Genomic DNA, 14,976 nt, shown 5'->3' with positions numbered 1-14,976 from the left:
GCATACCTTTGAACATTAAAATTCCTTTTACATATCTGCAGAGTCAAAGTAGAAGTCAAAATTTAAAAGATGGGAATTGTTAACAAGATTTTTTTCTTTTTTGGTACCAGGGATTGAACTCAGGAGTGCTTAGCCACTAAGCCACATCCCCAGTCCTTTTTTATATTTTATTTAGAGTCAGGGTCTCACTAAGTGGCTTTAGGGCCTCTCTAAATTGCTGAGGCTGGCTTTGAACTCATCTCCTCCTGTCTCAGCCTCCAGAGCTGCTGGGATTACAGGCATGTGCCATCCTGCCCAACTGTTAAAGAGGTCTTGAACCTAATACATACGGTTCTGTTTTTTGATACATTCAATACCTTGCTTAATGGTAATAGTGTTATTTCACATATGAATTTAAAATTCTCCTTCACAGTGCTTCTTTAAAAATTTAGATCAGATTTAAATACACATACACCTACATAATAAACAGGTGGGAAATAATTACCAAGCATAAAATAGAACATAGGGGTTGACTTTAGTTTTAACTGAGTTTCCTCAAAAGCACAGAACAATGAACATTTTAACGGCTCAATGTTATGAGATTACAAACAAAATACTTAGATCAAATAGTTGCAGTATTCCTCATTGCTTATTTCACATAAATGAAGGTTTTTAAAAAAGAAAAAGAGCCAAGCATGGTGGCACATGCCTGTAATCCCAGCGGCTTGGGAGGCTGAGACAGGAGGATTGTGAGTTCAAAGCCAGCCTCAGCAATGGTGAGGCACTAAGCAACTCAGTGAGACCTTGTCTCTAAATAAAATACAAAAAAAAGGTCTGGGGATGTGGCTCAGTGGTCGAGTGCCCCTGAGTTCAATCCCTGGTACCAAAAAAAGAAAAAAGGAAAAAAAAAGTCAAGTGATGAACTTCAGTGAGACCCAAGATAAGCATTTCAATTTCAAAACAAAACTGAAATACTAATAATCACTATTAAGTACAAAAGTATTTCAATACAAGTAAAAAGTCCAGTTTACCAGCAGGGCAAACTAACAGCATTTCCAAACCTGAGATTAAATTTGTGGAAATATGTACAGTACCACATGGTGAAATGCACTTCTTGGTTGAGCCCTCTATATCCAAGGCTGACAAGGGGTTCCTGCTGAATTCTCTTAGATTCTCAATCTAAAAAGCTACCATAAGTTTTAGGCCATGGGCTGGAAAGACTGAAGTCTGTAAAAAGGAGATCAATGTTTGAGCAGGATGGAGTTCTTTTTCTGATGGGTAAACTAGTAACATTTCCAGCCCAATCTCAGAGCCTTCCATGCTAAGGGTGCACATGATAACAAGCTTACCTGATGTGCCCTTGATTTCACTGGGGACAGCATGCAGAGCTGGATACAGAGGAGAAGTGATGGGACTAAGTTCCCCACAGTGGATGCTGCTTTGCAACCAGAGCATTCTAAGTCAACTCTGTATAACAAAAAACATATATGTGATTCTTTATCCACTGTGACCAGATGGCTCTAAAGCAGGGAAAGTCTATATGCTAAGCCTTCCTTTTATTACTATTTCAAGCATTAGTGGTGAGTTCTTTCCAATGTGGTTCTTACAGGCACTTATAGGGTTACCACGTTTTCTTTCTTTCACACATACCATATTTACACTGAACCTTGGAACTTCAGGTCTTTTAACAAGTACAGCCAGACCAAAAGAAGAAACACTGAGAAGCAGACTCAGTAGCCAATTATTTGCATTATGATGTTAGGAAAAAAAAATCACTGCTAGTAGATGATTTTTTTCTAAATCATTTAGCATTTATCAAATGTCCTACTTTCCAAGTAGGAAAGTTCTAATTCTAACTTCTCTATTGGCCCATATGCAACACAACATATTCTGTTCCTAAAAATTTGTGGCAGGATTTGCTTCCCTGGCTGTCTATGATGCTGCTACTAAATGGGCTTACAGATGCAAAATACCTCAAAATAGCCTTTGTTAACTAATTTACCTGCCCTAATTTTCAAGTCTTGAATTCCAAGTTTCTAAATTTTGAAAGTAATTGGATTGAAAATTGTCTTATTCTATTTCATCCATTTTCTTACATTTCAGAAGGGCACTGCAAAAATTAAAACTGCCAAAACAGAAATTCTGAGGGCTGGAATCATGGGATAGAAATCTACTTAAATAAAAAGCAGCTTAAAAATCATGTTGTTAGGTATAAAATATCCATTGGAATAGCTAGCTATCCATTTGATGCTTAATAACATCTCCTGCTCTTTATCTTTCTACCTCTCCCTGCTCTTTGCATGTATTACCAGTTCTCCAACTGGTAGGCTCATTTTCTACATTTAGAAAACAGGACAAATGAAACTCACTTAAAAAGAATTAATTGAGGCCTAAACATGGTTACTTTCAAAAAATGCTCAACAAAGTGCTGGGTATATCATAAGCACAATAAAAATAGGCACTGTTACTATGGTGAAGACAGGGAGCATGGCACAGTGGTCAAGAGTTCAGGGTTTGGGGTCAGACAACCTGGGCTTCCATGTACATTTACAAGCTGTGTAACCTTACACAAGCCACCAACCTCTCTATTTCTTTTTCCTTGTCTTGTAAGAAGAGATTAAAATACCCATGGCATGAGATTATCTAGAACCATGTTTCTTGAACTAGTAAAGGACTAGTTTTTATCATTTCTGTCTCTGACCACTACCTAGCTCTACTATGCATGACTATGAAGTAGCTCCCTTCACCTACAAAGCATCAGGTCAGCAATACCTAGAGCTGGTCTCCACTTGCTTGGTGTTGTAACATCATCACACTGTAAAGTTTTGAGACCACCTTCCAAGTAGCACAATTCCACAGCACTGGTCTCAACAATGGCAACTTTCAATCAGAGGACACTGACAATAGGTGAAAACATTTTGATTCTCTCAACTGAGAGTGCTGTTAAACCTCCTACAATACTCAGGGTAGCCTCCCTCTGCCTAAGAATCATTTGATCATATATCTCAGAAATATACAGACTGAGAAACCCTTTTCTAAATGGTTAAAGAGGATAACTTGTGGAAACTACTTAGCAGAGTGCTAGATACACAGTAAGTGGTCAATACACAAAGGATAGAAGGATATCCAGTTGATGTAGAGTCAAGACAATCAAAAAATGATACTTTGTGGCCTCTTTGTACATACAAAGGCCAGGAACAGAGGAAAGGGTGGACTTCGGCAGGACAAGAGGCATATTCACAGTGAAGTCTGCCAAGCTTTAAACTTCAGGGCTCCTTCCATAGTCATGCACACTTCCATGTACGGATGTGTGTGACTTTAGATTCTTTCAAAGGTTTCACAGCCCACAAAACCCAGGTTCTAGTACTGGCCCCACTACTTTCAGTGTAACCCTGGGTTTAAAAAAAGAAAAAAATCACCTCTCTGAGCTTCATTTTATTTCTCTGTAACAGGGCTGAAACACTACTGTTCCTCATTAGTTACTGTGAGGCAAAAATAAATTCATACATACAAAGTGCTTAGCAATAACAGATGGTATACAGGACATGCTCAGTAACTCTCAATTACCATTATTACTATAAGCACTGGCTTCTTGAGGAAAAAAAAGAGGGGATGAGGTACTTGAAGCACCTTGTTGCCTAGCCTAAGCCCATGCCACTTCACAGGAGAGGATCAAGGCTGGGATGCAGGTTGTCTGATTCCAGTTCATTTAGGCACAACCAACATTCAAGGAGGGCAAATTGACTACCCTGCCTTCGTGCTGAGCAGTAAAATTTAGGCCTTCCGAGAGGGGGTCGCGGGGCTCCCAGAAAGGCCCCTCACTCAGTCTCACGTTCCCTCACTCAGTCTCCCGGTCCACCGGCCCACGCCAGGATGCCGCGCTGGTGCAGGCTTGAGCCCACCTTCGCTCCTGCTCACCCAAGTTCCGCCCGCAGCACTACAAACCGCAGGTTCCGCTCAACCAGGCTTGGCGCCTCCGCCTGCCGCACCAGAAGGCTCCAGGGGCCCAGGTACTGCCACAGTCCTTCAGAACACAGACTCTTCCCTGTTCGCTCACGTAAAGCTCCCGGCTCGTTGTAGGTAAGGGGCCACTTCCGTCGCAAACTCCGCCCAGCTGCACCTGCGCGCTCCGCTATCAGACGCCTCCACTCACCGGGCTCCCGTCGTTGCTGGGGTAACCGTTCGCCCAACCAAAATTCTCGCCTGGGTAAAGGTTGGTCCAGGATTAATGTTCCTTTCAGGCTAACTTTCTGCTTTCATCAACCTGCCCTTCCTGGCAGTGTTCCACCGCCATTACTGATTCCCTGTGACCAACATGGCCCATCCTTTGATCCTTTGTGCTCTAGGGATCTTTGTGGATTAGACAGGAGGTGTCTCCCAAAGGCTCACGTGTGAGAGAATGCAAGAAAGTTTAGAGGTGAAATAATTGGGTTATGAGAGCCTTAATCCAGACGGTGAATTAATCCAGTTCATTAACTGGGCAGTAACTGTAGGCAGGTGGGGTGTGGCTGGAGGAGGTAGGTCATTGGTAAAAGAAAAGTGACCACAACACTCAGAACAACCAAGAGATCTTTATTGCAGCAGTGCAACAGAGGAGAAAAGAGAGAAAGAGAAGAGAGAGAGAGAGAGAGAGAGAGAGAGCAAGAGAGAGACAGAGAAAGCTAGAGAGATAGCAAGAGAGAGAGCAAGAGAGATAGCAAGAGAGAGCAAGAGAGAGGGGCCCGGCAGGAGGGAGTTTTTATAGCCCAAATCTAATAGGGTCTTTGGGTCTGCAAGCTGCCTTGTTGTCACAAGGGGGGTTGTCGGCCTTGAGCTGCAGGCTGAGTGTTCAGCCTTGAGCAGGGGGGCAAAGCGCTCAGCCTTGAGTGGGGGCTTGGGCGTTTGGGCTTGAAGCAAATAGTTGATAAAGAACCAGACAGAGGGTTTGAGAGGCCAGGTCATCCTGCAGCTAACTTTGTTTGGCATGCCCTGCAGACAGCTTACTCAGCCTGTCCTGCACCTAACAATTGGAAGTATATCTTTAGGGTTTATATTTTGTCCCTGGTAAGGGAGCTTTCTCTGTGCTTCCTAGCGCAGTGACCTGAGCTGTTTTCCTCCACCATGCCCTTCTGCCTCACCTCAGGCCCAGAGCTGTGGAGTTCGACCATTGACTAAACCTCAGAAACCCTGAGCCAAAATAAACTTTTCCTCCTCTTATTATTCTTGTCAAGTCTTTTGGTCACAGGGACACAAAAGTTGACAGTTGACTAAAACAATGCCTCATTCCAAAGAGATCTCCTAAGTTTTCTCTCCTCCTCCTCCTTTTTTTTTTCTTCTTCTTTTTTAAATGAATCCATGCTCTTTTTTTTTTTATACTAAATCTTCAACACACACACACACACACACACACACAAATCTTCACCACAGGCCCAAGACATTATATTCCCATTTTACAAATGCCACCTCAGGAACTCTCACCTGAACATACTTTTGTAAAACTGCAGCCCTTTTGCTCCTTCAAAATACACACTCACCCCCATGTTCTTTAATTCCCAGTGCCCTTAAAATACATTTTGTAATCTTAGTGCCTGCCATCCTCAGAGTACCTTTTGAGTACTCTATAAAGTATAGGAGGTGGCAATTGTGTTCTTGCTGGCTGCTTTATTGCAGAGTAGCATATTATATTCAATGGATGTTTGCTGAATAAATGAGGAGGCAGCTTAGTTGAGTGTTTGGCCCAATGCTACGTATAGTAAGTGGCAGACCTAGAACTTGACTCCTGTATTATTCATTATCAATCTGGAGCTTTACTGCGTCACATACTGAGTCACTTAATCATTCAGGCTTAATTTGTAATAGGATTGGTAATATATACCTCACAATGAACAAGCCATGCAAAGGAGATATGGCAAGCATTCTGTATACTCAAGATAGTTATACCCAAACACATGAGATTCCCAAAGAGGAGTGTCTTTTATTTGTTTAAAAATTTTGGGCTGGGAACATAGCTCAGAGATAGAGCATTTACCCAACATGCAGCAATGCCCCAGCACTGGGTTCAATCTCCAGCATTGTAAAAACAAACAAAACCGAAAAAGGTTTAAGTGCCTACCATGCCCCTGTCCTCATGTAACTTCCAGTCATTAGCCAGATAATCAACAATCACCAAGAGAGAATTATATAATTCAAAATTGTGATAGATGCTATAAAGAAAAAATAATAACAATGGGATACAGAGTTTAGACATCAGAGAGGAATGTTCTCATTAGTTTTGTAGATTTTCTTCCTGGAGATCTAGCCCTTGGAACTGTTGGAATGTAGGGCATGAAAAGAACCCCCATTTGAAAGGAGGAAGGAGAATGTTTCTCTTTAGATAAGCTGAGGACCCTGACTCATTAACTTCTCTTGGACATTTTTCCTGATGGGTCGATCAGTTCATGCTAATATCCCTGTGTTTTTGATGTGTTTACAAGTACAAGTAGGCAGTGGAGCACAGGGACAAGGCTTCCAATCCCATTCGTTTTTTGCCCCTCAATATCACCACTCTTGAGTCTCAGCACCTGCATCTAGAAAATGGGGATGATAAAGAGAGTTGACTTCTGAGTTGTCACAGGATTGAATAAGAAGAGCTGACATCAGACATTGTAAGTGATCTATACATTAGCTATGTTATTGTTCTGGGAGATATGTCCTAAAGAGTGGGTTTGGAAAAGACCTTATAAATCTTATATTCAAATAGTTTGTGGTTTGTTGAGATGCCTGGATTTCTCTGCTTTCCTGTACTGCCTATCATTCACTTATTCCCATTCAAATCTCTTCAATAAAAGGAAGTGCAAGAGAGACAAAAGAAGGGTATGCAATTATTTAAAGACAACGTGTTGTGTGGAAACACACTGTGAGCATTATGACTTTTCTGTTCCTGCTTTAGGGTTTTTGCTGTCTCCTTTACTTACAGTGCTCTTCCTTGGGAATTGTACAGGGCAGGCCTCTGCACACTACTGAGGCTCAGCCTGAATGTCTACTCCTCAAAGTTCCCATTTCTCATATCTCAAAGCACCCCCTGCAATCATTCCTATTCATAGTCCTTGTCTTTCCTCATGAATAGTTTTTATCATTGTTTGCACTGTGTTCTTTCTGTTGTTGTTTGTCTTCCCCGCTGAACTGTGAACTCTGTGAAGGCAGAGACAATGTCCAGTTCACTATTTTGTTCTTGATGCCAGAACAACATCTAGAACAGAATAGTGTCCTCACTGTTGATTGGATGTAAAGCAATAATGCAGAAGAAGTAAAAAAGAAACATGTTTGTCAAAAAGGACTGAAGGAGAAAGAAAAAACAATAAAAATATTGAAAATAGACTGTTTTCTCCACTTAATAACTCCACATACATTTCTCCATTCCTAACATGGTAGACCATTTGGAATTAAATATAATAATCTCTGCCACAAAGTTCTCATAGCTCCTGATCTTTTGATGCTTGGTTCATAATACCTTTTGCATTGCATTTCGGTGATTTCTGAACTTCTCTTATCTCCCTAACTGGACTCTAAACTTCTTATATCAGGGTTGCAGGACACCAAGATTTGAATTTCAGATAAATAATATGTAATATTTAGTAAAGGTACATCCCAAATTTTGCATGGGCTATCATATTCTTGTTTATTTAAAATTGAAATATAACTTGGTATCTGTATTTTTTATTTGATAAATTTGGCACCCTTATATCCAGAGCACAATCTAAAACTCAATCACCTTTGTACCTTTCTTTTGCCAGGTTTTAGCATGGTGTGTTCTTGACATACACTAGGTGCTCAATAAATGCTTGTATAGTGAATATTTCATGATTACAGAGTGAGGAACTTATTTGTGCATATCTAGGTCACAAAATTTCAGGTGACAAACTCATATTCATAGTTTTTTTTCATAGAAACAGCAACAAAGGAAAAAATGAAAAATTGAGAATCCCCATTGATTATTTAATTAGGTTTATGGTAAAATACATGTATAATATAACATTTATCATTTTTATCATTTGTTAGCGTACTGGCATTAAATTTGTTAGTGTACTGGCATTAAATTCACAAATGCTGTGTAACTGTCACTGCTATATATGCTCAAAACGTTTTCATATCCCTAAGAAAAATTCTGTACTTAGTAAACAAGAAAACTCCTTCCTCCTCACCTTCCTTAGTAAACTCCTTCCTCCTCACCTGCAAACTCTAATTACTTCTATTATGTTTCTATGAATTTGACTATTCTAAGAATTGTATTTATAGTGGAATCATATAATATTTACCCTTCTATTCCTGGCTTATTTCACTAAGCCCCAGGTTTTCAAATTCCATTCAAGTTACTTTTGTGTCTAAATAATATCCCATTATGAGTTCATACATGCTTTGGCTATCCAGTCATTTTCAGATGGTCACTTATGTTGTTTCCATCTTTTGGTTACTGTCAATAATGCTGCCATGATCATTGGTGTATATCTGTTTGAGTTCTTGTTTTCAAGAACTATTCCTAGGAGTGTAATTGTTGAGTCACACAGTTGTTCTGTGTTTAACCTTTGGAGAAACCACCACACTGTTTTCCACAGAGGCCATATCATTTTACACTCATTCCAGCAACACATGAATGTTCTAATTTCTCCACATCCTTGTCAACACTTATTTTCTGGTATATTTTTTAAATTATAGCTATCCTTGTGGATATGAAGTGGTATTTAATTGTGGTTTTGATATGCTTTGGGAGGCACAATTTTAACTTAGGCAAGATGTGGTTTGTTACTGTGGTTTAAGAAAATATTTTAGCAACCCTTTCAGTTATGAAGCAAAGCATGGAGCACAGTCTGGAATAGGAGGTTGAAGACAAAGAGCTAAATTGCTCTATATAAAATTGACATAATTCTGCTTTTTACTTGGTACCTGAGAGACATGTGGTGGGGATCTTGAGATGGTAGGATGATACCAGTGGTGGGAGAAAGGGCTGCCAGTGTTATAGTATCAAGAGGCTCACAAGATAGTCAGTCAGTGATACCTACTATTTGGATTTCTGTGGCTTCCTATGCTGTGCTATTGATTCCAAAACCATCCTATCCCCAACATTTCAGTAAAGAGATTATGCACAACAACACCTTAAATTAATAGTACTTTAGGGAATAAAGGGGGGAATTGTGTCTGTGTTTGGGGTGAATGAGCTCGAGAGCAAACTTCAGCCTTAAAGAATGTTGAGGAATGTTGAGGGCCACAAACAAGTCAAGATGGCGCCTGGCACATTGCCAGGAGGAGTGGTTTGAGAAGTAACGCCAGCGAGCCATTAAGATGATGGAGATTACTTAATGACTGACTGCTGTGTCTAGATTATGTCAATTAAGTTAAGCTGTGTATAATTATTAAGATAATGAGGATTCCTTAATGACTGATTGCTGTAACTGGATGATGCTAAATTGAGTCAAGCTGTGTATTCAGTTATGTATATATACCTCTGCTGTCCTACAATAAAGTGGCTCCCGCTGTTTCAACCTTCACAAGTTGCTTGTCACCCCCTGGTTATTTTGCCCAGCCAGACTGTGGCAGAGGAAACCACCAGGGAGCCAAGAAAAGATATGGGAGAATTTTTAGGCATGAAGTGACTATCAGGAGAATCTTTGGCGATGTTGGTGAGAGCTATGGATATCCCGTGATGATGACAGAGTAGACACTGTCTGGTTTTTGTTAATCAAGGTCTGTTCCCTTCTCTTCCAGTTATAACTGGTGATAAATGGAAAAGTACCCCTCCCTCCCAGACTATGGGGTCCTCATGCCACTGCTTCAGGAGTGTGCACATGATCTGAACTGGTCAGCCAACATCTTCCATGCCTCTGACAGCAGTGTTGGTTCAGTATGGATGGAGCATATGACCTGAGTTGGACCAATGAAAGCTATGCCCAGGCCTTTTGTCACAGCTCTTGGCGAGGATACTTCTCCTCTCTGTATTGTTAAGGGCCACCTTTTCGGGCTGGGGATGTGGCTCAAGCGGTAGCTCGCTCGCCTGGCATGCGTGCGGCCCGGGTTCGATCCTCAGCACCACATACAAACAAAGATGTTGTGTCCGCCGAGAACTAAAAAAAAATAAATATTAAAAATTCTCTCTCTCTCTCTCTCTCTCTCTCTCTCTCTCTCTCTCTCTCTCTCCCTCCCTCTCTCACTCTATCTTTAAAAAAAAAAAAAAAGAAAGGGCCACCTTTTCCACCCATTGAGATGAAGCCAACACAGAAGCAAGGAGGTTCAAGGGATCAGAAAGATGGAAATGATACAAAGTCTGATGACACCCAGCATATAGACTCACACTCCTGGGCTAGTCTTTACAGTCACTTAAGCCAATCAATTTCAGTTTTACTTTTGCTTATGAGTTGATTTGGGTGGCTATGATTATCACCCTGAAAGATCCTGATATGACAGATCTGTAGAAACTTGAACAAGAGGGACCCCAACTATCTCAGCAAAGAAATTGATTGTTTCAATGATTGTGCTTTCTCTTCAGCTGAAACAGGACACTTTCATTTTAAACATTTCCCTCCTAATGTCCTTAATTTTTCACTGCATTTGGATTTTCCTTCTACCACCATGCTGATATGAGACAGGAATTTTACATACAGCCTTTATGTTCTTCTAGTCCATTTGTCTTACTTGAGCTTTTGAGATTGCATTTTAAAAATTTTAAAACCTCAGGAGAGGGTCAAATGACAGAGACTGGCTTCTAAACAAGTTCTATATTTAAAACATTATATTTAAATATACTATATTTAAAATATAGCTGCAAAATTTATATTTTCACCTACATGTAGAGTAGAAAAGCAGCTATCCTTTCCTGTACCATTTGTCCCCTTTGTTGATAACAAAGATTGTCTTTTTCATTATTTCTCAAACAGAATCATGCTTATTTTCTTTTTGTCTGAGATGGTCAAATTTAGTTACATCAACATTCTAATTTTAAATCATCAACCCAACAATTTTTACCCTCACTCAACTTGAGCACATCTACTTTGAGCACTTCAAAAGTTGCATATTTTGTTGGGTTGCTTGACTATACCAAGCCACAATTCTACTCCAGAACAGGTGTCCCTGCTCAGAGTTTTCTGTGTAAATATACTTCCTTTTATGCACTGAAGATTTTCAAAGTTCGTGTTAAAACTAAAGGACTAACTCCTAACAACAACTAAGCATTTGGAATCCGTCTTTATAAACACTAATTTCTAATCAACAGGAAACAGATATGTGTTCATCTGTCCCATTCTTTATTTTGCAAAGAGAGTTCTCTTTGTTTTGCAAGAAAAGGCTTTTGCTGGTGGAGATAGCAGGGCAAAAGGAAGAGGTATTTAAAGAAACTACCATGATTGTGCTCTTGCTGGGTGTTCAGTATTTCTTTTCTTTTCCTTCCCCCCCTCTTTTGTACTGGGGATTGAACCCAGGGGTGTCTTACTACTGATCTAGATCTCCTGTCTTTTTTATTTTTTATTTTGAGACAAGTTCTCACTAAGTTGCTGAGTTTCTTACTAAGTTTCCCAGGCTGGCCTCAAACTTGCGATCCTCCTGCCTCAGCCTCCTGCGTCACTGGGATGACAGGCATGTGCCACCAGGCCTGGCTCTTCCTTAGAGTATGCACCAGGTTCTTGTCTTTGCCTCAGTATCATGATGAATATATTGACTCTTTCACTGAACTAGTGACTAAAGGACACATTGAATTCCACATTTGAAGGAGTTTTTAAATAACTTTTTTAGGCTTAAGTGATCATCTTTCCTCAGCTTCCAAGTAGCTAAGACACAGATACATGCCATCATGCCCAGCTAGAGCATCCTCTTAGGATAACCTCAAATCATATTTATCTGATAATCTCTCTTATTTGTTATTATGGTAAAACATCCACAACATAAAATTTACTATTTAAACTATATGTAAATGTACAATTCAGGGGCACTAAGTGCATTCACAAAATTGTATGACCATAACCACTACTCCAGAACTTTTTCATAATCCCAAACAGAAATTCCATTAGATAATAAATCATTATCATCCCTGTGCCCAACCACCAGATCACCAGTGACTTCTTTTCTAACTTTTACCTCTATAAAGCAGCCCATTTCAGGTACCTCATAAAAGTAGAACATACCATTTTTTCTTGTTTGTCCTAACATTCTTTAAAACAACTATTTTCATGGTTTGTAGCAATCATTTAAAATTACCAGATGTAATATAAACACTTGAATCTGATCACAAAACAACTATTTTCTGTGACCACTTACCATAACATCAATAACTATTAAAATATAAAACAATGCCTACACTTTCTTGAATGTTAATATTGCATAAATGAACTTCTCCAGGATGAGATTGCCATTTGCCCTACTCTATCTTGATTTCATTCTTGTCAAATTCCTCAAGTCGAATACACAGGAAATTTTGAAAAGTACCAAATAGATGTGCTTGAGCTCTAAAATGAAGCAAAAGATATTGGAAAAAAGGTTTTGACAGCAGATTAACCACATAGAAAGAGAATTCACAACCTGGAAACCAAGAAAAGATAAGACAGCAAAAATAATAACCATAGTGAAGCAAGTGAGAAAAAGAGGAAAAATAAAGAAGACAGATCAAGAAACAAAAATATAGCAAATACATGTAATATAAGCAAGGCCGTGTCTATGATATATGGCATTGCCAGCAAACATTTTTGAGAAGACCTTGTATACATAAGCAAATTGATTAAATATGTAATAATAATTGATGGTCCACAAGGATAGAATGAATTACTAATAAATATTAGAATAATGGGTACAAAATAGGCACTTATGGGCAAGTGTATCATTCAACCAAGGTACATGAAGCTGCTTTGTACATCCAGAAGCTGTCTCTTCCTAGTGAGGACTTGAGAATCATTCCTTAATGTTTGTTTGTCAAATGTGTGATTCCTAGTTATCTTGATATTTACTACAATGAGAAAATAAATAACTGTTATGCTCCAAATATCCTACCTCTTTAGAAAATGTTTGTGTGCAAACAACACAAACTTTCATCCCTCTGATTTTCCCTAATTCCATTTACTAAAGTGCTGGTTTCATCACTGAAAAAAGAGAAGGTTCCTAAACTCATGAAATCTTTGGGGCTCCAGGAGTCACTCCAGGAATACCTGTCCTGGTATTCCTCTGGGGCCAGGCCTGGAGCCACTGAACTACACTGAGTACAAACCTTCACCTCCTCCTCCAAGAAAGATTTGGGATAGGATTCTTTCTATCCAATCAGGCCGGTATCAAAGGACCAAACATGTGAAGAAACTTTTTTCCCTCAGTTTACACGACTACGACTATGCCTCCAAGCAATCAACAGCAGTGTCACTCAGGTTCACCAGACTGAGAGTGTCTCAGACAAATACTTCAAGTTGTTGGCCCCGCCCCTGTTGTCGGGCCCCACCCCCAGGCCCTGCCTAGCCCAACTGGAGCCAGAGGGCTGAGAGATTGGAGCAGGCAGTGTCCAAACGCAGGCACCACTGCTACTGGTGGAAAGGTCATATACTAAGGGACCAGAACCATGCCCAGTCCTTCTTATAACCTAAGCCATCCTTGACTCTGCCCCCTGAACCACTAGGGTTTGTGGTGCTGTTCACTTCCCCTAGCTACACAAACATTTCCCCAGTACCTCAACATTAGTTTCTCTGAGTCCCACCCTCAGCCGCTCCAAACTCTGGTTTTGGAGTGTCCTGAATCCATAAACTTCCCAGCTCTTGCTTAAAACTTGTCCATTAGCACCACAAAACCCTCACCCCTATTTCAAGGAAGTGAAATCCCATTCTGAGTTTCTCAGAGCCCACCTATTTCCCATATAAAAGCTTCAAATCTCAAAATATGAACCCTGCCCCTGACTTCTGAAGCCTTGCTCCCTTCACATTCTCCCACCACAAATCCTCTGGCCTCCTTTTTCTCTCAGTCACATTCCTCCTACTGGACAAGATGCTGGAGCCTAGGCTTGGCCAGGTCAAAGAAGAAATATTCTTTTTTTTCCCTTAATTTTTAAGGTTATAAAAATGAGGGGGAAAACCCCACATTAGAATTGATGAAATACAGCCACAGCATATGTAAGAGGGAAGCTTACATTGCATTAGCAAAACAGAAAGATCTCAAATAACAATCAAACTACAGCTCAAGGAATTAAGGAAAAACAAGCTAAACCCAAAGTTAGCAAAGGAAAGAAATAATAAAGATTAGAGAAGAAATACATGAAACAGAGACTTAAAGAATAATAGAAAAGATCAGTGAAACTAAAAGCCAGATCTTTACAAAATGAGAAAGAAATGAATAACCCTTTAGACTAAGATGAGAGAAACTGTTAGGTTCAGGACAGGCTGAACTAAGTTGTGTGCAGGGCAGGCTGAACGAATGTTAGCTGCAGGATAACCCATGCACTCAAACCCCGCTCTGTCTGGTCCTTTATCACATGTTTGCATCAAGTCTGAACACTCAACCCCACTCAAGGCTGAACACTTGACCCCCACCAGTCTGGTGCAACAGAAACCTACATCTGTCTCCTGCCCCATCTGCCTGAAGGCAGAAGATGACACCCTTAGCAACTACTGTGTGATCCAATCATATGGTACGCCAGCAAGGCAGCTTGCAGACCCAGAGACCCCATCAGATTCTGGCTATAAAAATTCCCTCCTGCTGGGTCCCTCTCTCTTGCTCTTGCTCTCTTTCTTCTCTTGATCTCTCTTTCTTCTTTTGCTTTCCTTCTCTCTTGCCCCCCCCTCTTTTGCACTGCTGCAATAAAGATCTCTTGGTCGCTCTGAAAAATTGTAAGTAAAAGAGAAGACATCATAACTGATGTGAAAGAAATGAGACTATTACAAGAATGGACTCACCTCCTTTGGCAGAAATGTCCCAACCTCTAACCGCTTCTATCAAGTCTTATGTGAGGGACTCACCTTTTTGTGTTAGTTTCCCTCATTTCTTAGCCTACTTTAGCCTACTCAAAGTTTAATTGTAGCAGAAAACAGGTTT

The sequence above is a fragment of the Marmota monax genome, unplaced genomic scaffold, assembly GCF_021218885.2.
Source record: "Marmota monax isolate L192 unplaced genomic scaffold, Marmota_monax_Labrador192_F-V1.1 WCK01_AAM20220418_F8-fsc00253, whole genome shotgun sequence".
NCBI lineage: Eukaryota > Metazoa > Chordata > Mammalia > Rodentia > Sciuridae > Marmota > Marmota monax.
This window is presented reverse-complemented; position numbering follows the sequence as displayed.